The following is a 10,486-nucleotide window of genomic DNA, read 5'->3' as shown; positions in this document are numbered from 1 at the left end:
CAACACTTTGTAGAAGGTTCAGATACATCAATTAATATGCCTTTTGCTCCTTGGTGCCTTGGTGTAAGATTATCAAAGAAGTTCTCAACACTGTGCACTGGAATGATTAAACAATTCGATGAAGATTTCTGGGGCCAGGTCAGTCCTCTGAACCAGAGGCCCTGGTTCCCTTTCAGTAAGCTTTGCTACATGATGCACCCTAGGCTTTCAGAATTCCCTCACGCCAGTAAATTTTGCTTGAGTGAGAGAGATCTGGCAGTAACCCAGAGATTTCTGGCCCAGAGAACCAAGCCATACTTCAAGTAGAAGCTTTGTGAACATATACACTTAAAAGTGCAAATTTCCAGTATCATATTGGAGGAATTTATCATATTAGTAGTTTATTGGCACGGCTGACTAGGTATTATAAGATACATGATTAGCAAAAGGGATGTATGTGTTCCCTTGGGTAAAGTCTGAAAATGATAGAACATCACACCACTGCAAAACCTGCATTGCTGTGGCTTTACATCATAGGAGGCCTTTCTGTCTCGCTGAACATGGAGACGAAGAGCTCACCAGCATCCTGATCCTATGCCTGTCAAATACGGCTCCTTGTGTATATTGATAGCAATGCTCAAGTAGTTTGATAATATTACTACCCTGGAATAAATGAAATCAATTTTAAAAAGATGGCTGTATTCCTCAGCCTAACTATCAGACCAGTGAAACAATAGACCCCAAGAAACTAGACACCCCCACCCCCCACCCCCCAGGAATCACATACTGGGAGAAGAAAAAGGCTGAAGCTTGGCATTAGCCAGAGCAGTAACTTGACTTCTAGAAAGAGATTTCACACAGTCCTGACAGCTTGTCAGACCACCTTGCTGGAGAGACTAGAACCCAGACAAGCAGGAGGGTACCATACCTGAACCAGGACTGCGCAGGTGTGCATATCCCTTGCTCCCTATTTAAACTTTAAGACATGAAGATGGACTTGAAGCTGGGGTCACTGGATCTCTTTATCCCTCTTCCCAGAGCCGCCACATTGAAAGAACCTCTTTTTCTGCGTTTTTACTATTAATTTGGCTCTGTTATTAGACGTCTCCAGGACAGGTGGCTGAACCCAATGGCTTCTGGGAGTATAGATTGTGACCCCAAATTCAGTATCAATAGAGAACTCTGGAAATTTTGGTCTATTACTAGTATATAATCAAATAAATCTTTTTGAAAAGTGTTTTTAAAAAGTCAGGAGTTTTTATATAAATAACACAAGAAATCAGACATCAGCTCCGAGATAGCCCAGACCTCCCCTCCAGCTACAGTGAGTGTGGCGGCCCTCAGCCTCCATTTCTAATCTAACCAGTGCTGATTATGATGGCCTCTGGCCAGAAACAAGTCTGATTTAATTAAATTGAGGTGAAAGTACAATGTGAAGAACCAGAAAGGAATTTGTTCAGCTCCAGAAGGCTGAAGGCACATTTTGAGGGCAGAAAAAAACCTTGACAAGAAGTGTCTAATAGTCAAATCACAACACAGCATGTTCCATTAGTGGAAGTCTCTGACTGCGGGAACACTGACGGTAACGTGCAAGCTTGGGACAAGGAGAGAGAGGTTAGGGAGTCACCCCCAGTCTGGGGAGGTCATTGCTTGTTGGAAGCACAAAGATGTGTAGTGCTTATCAGCCTGGAATGAGACAAGCTAGAGCCTGAAATTGGAGAGGCGAGGACGGCAAGCAGGCCACCCATCCGTCTTGTAAACACAGGAGATATGTGGCTCTTAGAGTCACAAGTCAGTTGACGGAAGGAGCGAAAAGGGGGACACAGAAGAACATGTGCATTGAAGAACAGATGAAGGACGAGATGCCTGGTATGAGCAGCCCTTCCCAGCACACGGAAGTCCTGGCGTCCAGATGTGCATAGCATCAGCAAACTAACAAACACATAAAAGAAGAAAGGAAGAAGAAGTTTTACTCACATTAGACAGGCAGTCAAACGAGGACCAAGACAACCAGGCGAGGTGCTGGATCAGATGTCCTTTGTCTAGCCTTGTTTTGGAATCCACTCCTCCAAGATCTGGCTTCCTGACTACTTGCCAATGGACAAGCTGCCTCTCCCCTCACAGAGTTCTCAGACACTTCCCTATGCTTGTCCTTTTGTAAACAAAAACTGTGGTCACCAAGCTGGAGAAAATACAGCAACAACAAAGAGAAAGACCAAACTTAACAGAAAGAAAGTGATTCTGGAGGAAACCCAGCTAATTCAGAAGTTAGGAGGGGAAAAATTGTAAATAGTACTAGAGAAGATGTGCATCCATAAAACAACAAATAACGTTCAAAAGATAAACAGGGTGATGTTACTCTGATTTCTTTCTCAGGCCATTTATCATTTGTATATAGGAGAGCTACTGATTTTTTTGAGTTAATCTTGTATCCTGTCACCTTACTAAAGGAGTTTATCAGCTGTAGGAGTTCCCTGGTAGAATTTTTGGGGTCACTTGTGTATACTATCATATCATCTGCAAATAGTGAAAGTTTGACTTCTTCCTTTCCAATTTGTATCCCCTTGGTCTCCTTTTGTTGTCTTATTGCTCTATCTAGAACTTCAAGTACTATGTTGAATAAGTGTGGGGAGAGTGGACAGCCTTGTCTTGTTCCTGATTTTAGTGGAATTGCTTTGAGTTTCTCTCCATTTAATTTGATGTTGGCTTGCTGTAAATTGCCTTTATTATGTTTAGGTATGTTCCTTGTATTCTTGATCTCTCTAGAACAGTGACTGATGGAGGCAGATGCAGAGATCCACGGCCAGGCTCCAGGCTGAGCTCCGGGAATCCAATTGATGAGAGAGAGGAGGGATTCTGTAGGTGAGGGACATCGAGATCATGATGGGAGGACGTGTAGAGATGATAGGCCACACTAGTGGAAGCCCATGAACTGTGGACTGGTGGCTGTGGAGCCCCCATGGGACTGGACTAGGCCCTCTGGATATGGAAGACGGTTGTTTGGCTTGAAATGTTTGGGGGGCACCCAGGCAGGGGGATCGAGATCCATCCCTGGTGCATGGGCAGGCTTCTGGGAATCCGGTGCCTGTGGTGTAATGCCTTGCACAGCCTTGGTGCAGTGGGAAGGGGCTTGGACCTGCCTAGGCTCAGTGTGCTGGGCTCTGCTGACTCCCCATGGGAGACCTTGATTTGGGGGATGTGGGGATGCGAGGTGGCTTGGGAGAGAGGGCTGGGGGTTGGGAGGAGGGAGGAAGTGGGATGTGTGGGTTGTATGTAGAGTGAGTAGAAAATTTCTTAATAAAGAAAAATAAAAAATAAATAAAATAAATAAAAATAAAATAAAAAAAAGATAAACAGGTAGAGAATAGTAAAAATTGTAGAAACCCAACACTTGCTAAAAAGAAAGAAAAATGTAGTGAATGAAGGAGTAGGAAAAGATTACCCAGTACATCTAGGATAAACATGGGAAAAAAAATTGAAAACACAGAGAAATGTCTCAGACATTCATGAGTGCCTAGTGCAGTGACTATATTATTATTATTATTATACCCATGTTTACACCTAGTATCATATTGCCCAGAAATTTCAGAACAACAAAGAGACTGTTATCCCAGCAGTCGACAATGAAGCAATCAGGGAGGGCATCAACAAATAATACAGACGGCCTTGATCATCTGCTCAACTGTTTCAGGTGCTGCGAAGTGTCAGAACAAGGCCTTCAAAGCTCTGAGTAAAATGTGTTTCCAGCTTAGAATCCCAACGATGTTAAATCATTTTTAAAAACCACACATTTTTCAGGACTTCTAAAACATAAGGCCCCTGAAAGATGCCTTCTGCTGCCATTTTGTCCTTTCAAAAATAATTTATGGGGCTGTAGGGGTGGTCTATTGGCTAAGAGCACTTACAGCTCTTGCAAAGGACTTGGGTTTGGTTCCCGGCACCCAAGTCAGGTGGCTCAAAACCTACTGTAACCCTAGTTCCAAAGGATCCAATAACCTCTTCTGGCCTCCGGGGGCTCCTGCATGTGTATGGTGCACATACACTCACACACATAAAAATAAGTGACTAAATGTTTAAAACTATTGATTAGTGTATGTGTGAGTGTGGGCACATGTGTGTCATGGTGCACATGTGGAGGTCAGAAGACCATACTCATGAATGGATTCTCTTCCTTTGGCGGGTTCCAGAGATTGCATTTAGGTAATTAGGTTTGCCTGGCCAGCACTTTCACTGGCTGAGCCCTCTCCCCGTCCCTCTCCTGCTGTTCTTAGAGCATGTTGAGGATATATGTTATCTCACAATGATTAGACATTAACCCCAGACAGAGGGAAACAAGATGTAAGAGACAGATGACCCAGCCTTGCAGAGGACTGAGCAGGAAGCCAAAGGATGAAACCAGATCCCATGCAGCAGGATAATGAATAGCTTAGAAGAAAGAAAGAAAGAAAGAAAGAAAGAAAGAAAGAAAGAAAGAAAGAAAGAAAGAAAGAAAGAAAAGAAAAAAAGAAAAAGAGAGATTTAGTGCTACCCTCGTGATGTTAAAAGATGTTAGTGGGCAGGATGCAAACAAAGTAAGGGGATACCAGGGAATCGTCAACATAACACACACAATAAGAAGCAAACTGCACTGACAGTACCCTGTTTGGTTCTGCAGTCAACACTGTTATGTTGTCATTGTGTGAAAAACAATGAACAACCTTCAACTTCAGTGCACAACCTAGAGATAGTTTACAACTGTTAATCACTATGGTGGTCTGGAAGAAAGTGGCCTCCAAAGGGAGTGGCACTATTAAGTGGCGTGGCCTTGTTGGAGTAGGTGCAGCCTTGTTGGAGGAAGTGTGTTGCTCTGGGAGCAGGCTTTGAGGTCTCTTTTCTCAAGCTTCACTCAGTGTGACAGTCAGTCAACTTCCTGTTGCCTAAGTCAAGATATAGGACTGTCATATAATCCCTCTTCCTTCTCCTCAACTGGACTCCCAGAGCTTAGCCTGGTGCTTGGTTGTAGATCTCTGCATCTGCTTCCATCATTTACTGGATAAAGGCTCTATGATGACAGGGTAGTCACCAATCTGATTATCAGGGTAAGCCAGTTCAGGCACCTCTCCACTATTGCCAGTAGTCTAATCTAGGGTCATCTTTATGGATTCCTGGGAATTTCCCTAGCACCAAGTTTCTCCCTTACCCCATAATGTCTCCCTCTATCAAGATTTTACAAAAAAAGGAAAGAAAATGTTGAAAACATCAAACATGTTAAATAATATTGTATCATGAAAAATTCTTTTAATAAACTTATTTTGTTTTTTTAAAAAAAAAAAGATGTAAGACTCTCAGCTCCAGCACCACATCTACCTGCACGTCGCCATACTCCCCACCATGATGATAATGGACTGAATTTCTGAAACTGTAAGCTGCCACCTCAATTAAGTGTTTTTATTTATAGGAGTTGCTATGGTCATGGTGTTTCTTTACAGCAATAAAATACCCTAAGACAATTACATATAATTAAAGCTCTTACCGGTGTGTGAACCTAGACAGTTGTTTAATTGCTTTTACTGAATTTCCCTCTTGTAACATCACAAGTTTTCAGAAGGTGTCAGATAAAATAAGAACAAATTACATGTAAAGTATAAGATTTATGGATAAAGCAGAATAATATGCTATCATACTTAGCAATGTAAATATATAAGTATAGATCCTTGGAAGTATGGAAGAATCTTGAATCATAGAAAATAATGTTTACAGTTTCTTGAAAAAAAATTAACAAAGGCTCCTAAGAGAAAGACAAAAATGTGCAGGATAAATGTGTAAATGAGTTGACTTATAACACATTGTAAGAAGCTAATAATGTGATTCTAATCACTGAATGAAAAGCTAGCATACAGTTTTACAGAAATCTGGAAGAGAGTTGACAAGAGTGAGTATGGGTCCCATTGAGGACCAGAGAAGATGCATGGATGGGAGTGGGGTGGGAGAGAGACTGTTGTTCTGTCTTAACTCCTTTGGTTCCACTTTGAATTTCAAACCTGCACATGCATTACTTTATGAAAAATGCTTATGAGAAGAAGTAACACCAATCTTTAAACAGTTCACATTGTTGATAAGAATCTCAGGAGATTGTAAAAATTATAAAGAAATAATATTTTCTGAATAAGGTTGAAATGGACTCTAAGCCAAGAGGTAAGGTTTACTTTGACAGATGACATTAAGCAAAAATAAAATCACATGTACCTGACAAACAAGTGAATGTTTTTTAAAGATTTATTTTTAATAGAGTAATTATTATTTATGTGTGTATACCGTGTATACACAGGTACCCATGGAGGCCAGAAGAAAGCGCAAGGTTCCCTGGAGCTGGAGCTACATGTGGCTGTAAGCCATCTGAGTAGGTTCTGGGCACCAAACCAGGGTCCTCTGCAGGAACAGCAAGTGCTCTTGACTGCTGAGCCTTGTCTCCAGCCCCACAAGCCAAGTTTCATGTCGATAATGCTGCTTTACTTCTATAGACTTTGGACACCACCCTGTGCCTTTAGGAGGTGTGTTCAACACTGGCTTTGTGCTCTTAGTGGAGATCTGTTCTGCACTCTGTTCTCCTGGGCTTGCTTCTCCGATGGCTCGCTAGGAGTATGTGGGTACTGTTCATTTTCCTTCTCATGTTTGTAAAGGATGAGTGTGCACAAGTCAGTCCCAGAAAGGCCCCGCCCTCTCCTGAGAAGCTACTACCAACTGTTTGGTTGGTTGGTGGGTTGTTTTCTGTTTATTTGTGTTAGAGAATATTATTTTAACATGTGTTACTTTTGTTTATGTTGCATTTGTTGAACTTTGTGAAACTGCATTACTGTGCCTGTCTAAATCACCTGATGGTCTAATAGAGAACTGAACAGCCAATAGTAAGGCAGGAGAAATGATAGGTGGGGCTGGCAGACAGAGAGAATGAATAGAAAGAGAAATCTGGAAGGAGGAGTTTGAGGAAGCAGTCAGAGAAGGAGGAGGACATCAAGGGCCAGCCACCTACTACACAGCAAGACACAGAGTAAGAAATAATGAAAGGTATACAGAAGTAGAGAAAAGTAAAAGCCCAAAGGCAAAAGATAGATGAGTTAATTTAAGTTAAGAAAAGCTGTCAAGAAACAAGCCAAGCTAAGGCTGGGCATTTATAATTAAGAATAAGTCTCTGTGTGTGATTTATTTGGGAGCTGAGTGGTGGGCCCCCAAAAGAGCAAAAACAACCAACAACATGTCATGTTTGTTTGCTTTCTTTTAACTAAAGAACTATAGAATAGTTGTTTAAAATAGTTCTGCTTGCTTTAGTAAATTTTATCCATGCTTCTCAATGGGTGTTTTACAGAACATGTATTCTTTGGAAAGATGATTTATTTCTATTTTTTGGTTATAGTCGTCTGGAAATTTATCATCATTTCCAGTTGTTTGAATAAGCTGGAGTTATCGATGCTAAGACCATAGTGACCTGCCAAAGCCAACCAGAATTTCTCAGAATTTTCAAAAAAAAAAAAAAAAACCGCACCTCAGGAGCTTTAGTTGGATGCCTAGGAATCATGTTCTTCCTATATATGCCTTCTAGGAGGTTAGCTAAGAAATACTTCTGCTGTAAACTCTCTGACTCCTGTCTCTCTCTTAAATAGCACAGGAAGGGTCACATGAAGTTTGCAACTTTAATGGAATGTGAGGTTGTTAAATATAAATATGAAGTGCTTGGGAAATGATTTTTATCAGTGGCAGATGGTTATTTTCATTTACATTGTGAATTCTGATCTTGCCTTCTTTTTCTCTCCATCACTGATTTAGCTGGTCTTCATGCTTGAGACAGCATGTGCTTTCAACAGGAGACTTCGGAGGAGTAGGGGGTGCTCGCTGCTGGCTTCAGGGCTGCTGGTTCTGTGGCTGAGTTCTATGGGTTCAGAAACAGACATTATTCAGACATCAGAATGGAAGAGGACAAAGAAAGGTCAAGAATATGAGGTCACTGGGTACCAGGAGGTCAGGGATGTAAATGGGAGGGTGAGGAAAGAGTCTGAATTTCCTGAGCTTTTGGAGGACTTGGAGAGACTTTACTGTGGAAGAAATTAGAGGTTATCACAATGTTTTAGGCAGAATATAAGGAATTTTAAAAATTGCCCTCTATTGAGATTAGATTGTATGGAGTAAGAAGGGTGTCCCCTCACACTACTATACAGACCACTGTTGCTTGGATCAGGAAGATGTTGGTGAAGGGAATGGAAGGTAATTGGATTCTTGATCTTTTGAAGATATTGTCAATGGAACATGCTGATCATTTGAATGGGGGGATATAAGTGTAAGAGAAAAGCCTGACATAGTGGTCCATGTCGGTGGTGATACCCTAATAAATTTGCTGAAAGATCAGAGAGACAAAAGAACAAGCCACCTCTGACCTCTAGAACTCCTCAGTCTGAAAGAGCTCTCTAGACTAAAGGCCTCTAATCAAAAGAGGTTCCTTAGCCGAAAAGCCTTTAGTTCCTGTCTCCTCGTGACTTATATATCTTTCTCCTCCCACCCATATCATTTCCTGTCTCAGCTTTCCTAGGGCTGAAATTAAAGGTGTGTGCCACGCCGGGCGGTGGTGGCGCACGCCTTTAATCCCAGCACTCGGGAGGCAGAGCCAGGTGGATCTCTGTGAGTTCAAGGCCAGCCTGGGCTACCAAGTGAGTTCAAGGAAAGGTGCAAAGCTACACAGAGAAACCCTGTCTCGAAAAACCAAAAAAAAAAAAAAAAAAAAAAGGTGTGTGCCACCACTGCCTGGCTCTGTTTTTGTCCTAGACTGAGTCAATCACATATAGTCCAGGGTGGTTTTGAACTCACAGAGATCCAGACGGATCTCTGCCTCCCAAGTGCTAGGATTAAAGGTGTGTTCCACCACTGCCTGGCCTCTATGTTTAATCTAGTGGCTTGTTCCCTGATCTTCAGGCAAATTTATTAGGGTACACAATATATCACCACATGTCTGTAATTCCAGCACTTTGGATGGAAAGGTGAGAGTGTCTATGTAAATTCCAGACCAGTCAGGGCTACATAGTAAGTCACTGTATCGAAAGATGAGAAAGAGAGGGAGGGGGGACAGAGACAGAGAGAGAGAGACAGAGACAGAGAGACAGAGAGAGACAGAGAGATAGAAAAAGAGAGAGAGATACATACAGAGAGAGAGAGAAAGAAAAGAAGGGGGAAGGAAAGGAAGAGGGAAAAGAGAAGAAAGAAGAGAAAAGGAGAGAAGAGAAGAGAGAAGGGGAGAGGAAAGGAATTCAAAGGTCATGACCCCTGAGTAAGTAAAATAATAAAGTTGCAATTTGCCATGATGAAAATTTGGAGGGCTGGTGGAGAGAGCAGAAATTAAGTATAATACACATCGAACTTGAGAACATTCACACACATACAGAAGAAAAATTATTATGTAAAAGTATTCAACAAATCAGCTTACATCTCTAAACATTCATTTCTTAAATCGAGCTAACAAAGATTGAATACCACAAGATAAATTTATAGGTAGATAATGATCTTGGATCTCACATAGAAAGATGCTGTAACTATCTGCTTTGTTTCTGTTGAATTAACAACTGGTAAGATTTCTTAAAAGAGCCTCCAAATCAAGCATAATAGTGGAGCCCAGAGATAAAATCTTCTGTCCTTGTTCTCCAAATTAACACCAAGAAACTCAAAGGCCTGAGGGATCTCGCTATCAGAGCCTTCATTGTTACAGTACAATGTGTCATGTCAAAATCCGGCAGACTTTTTCACAAAGCATATTTTATACCCGACTTGCCCTTGAGCGATCAGATAAGCGTCCCTCCCTGAAGCCACCTGTAAAGTCAGATTAGATAATTCTTAACAGTTCGACTGTACTCAGGTGTGCTGGCAAGCACAAACACAAAAGAAAATCCTTGGGTTATTTCCAAATGTTACTCGTTCTTTGTCTATACAAGTTGAAGGAACTATTAAGAAATAAAAAAAGAATTAATCTGTTCATTTTTCTCTTTCCTGAAGATTTTTGATTTTTGCAGTTTGGAAAAGGCCTTGTGTGCTCTGTTCTGGGCACTTCCGTACAGGGGGCAGTGTCCTGGAGATGAGCTGGAGGGCCGAGCCCTGAAAATTTTCCACTGCAGCCCTGGCATGTCTGTCATCCCTGGACGATTCCTCGCCCGCTTCTCTTGCAAAGGACTTTATCCCGTGATTTATCTTCCTCACCACTCTTAAAAACCCTTGACGTCACAAAGGCCCAGATGGTAAGAACAAACCTCCATGTATTTCTGAAGTCAGCTTTGGATGGCCCTTCCTGACAAAGTTTCACAAGACTTTCTGTTCTCTTGACCTGAATTAGACGCTCCCTCCTGGTTTTTTCGCGTGGTTGGAAATTTCCAAACACAAGTGCATGCTCACAAACTGACGAAGTGACAGTTGTCCAGTGTCCCGTGGAATTCCATTACTCCACCCCACGGCTTCTCCTTCTGCTGCTGGCACAAAGAGAGGAACGGACGGGATGTAT

General features: G+C 41.9%; 1 long non-coding RNA gene across 1 annotated transcript; it reads right to left on the bottom strand.

The window, feature by feature from the left end:
- Positions 1–7,632: 7,632 nt before the first annotated feature.
- LOC131921772 (uncharacterized) lies at positions 7,633–10,140 on the bottom strand. Its single transcript, XR_009382088.1, has 2 exons — positions 10,048–10,140; positions 7,633–7,882 (listed from the first exon to the last, which is right to left on the bottom strand). It is a non-coding gene; the product is annotated as an uncharacterized LOC131921772 (long non-coding RNA).
- Between the last annotated feature and the right edge of the window lie 346 nt (positions 10,141–10,486).

This window comes from Peromyscus eremicus, chromosome 11 (genome assembly GCF_949786415.1).
Source record: "Peromyscus eremicus chromosome 11, PerEre_H2_v1, whole genome shotgun sequence".
NCBI classification, from domain to species: Eukaryota; Metazoa; Chordata; class Mammalia; order Rodentia; family Cricetidae; genus Peromyscus; species Peromyscus eremicus.
The sequence above is the reverse complement of the archived record's forward strand: the minus strand, read 5'-3'. Positions and strand labels throughout refer to the sequence as shown.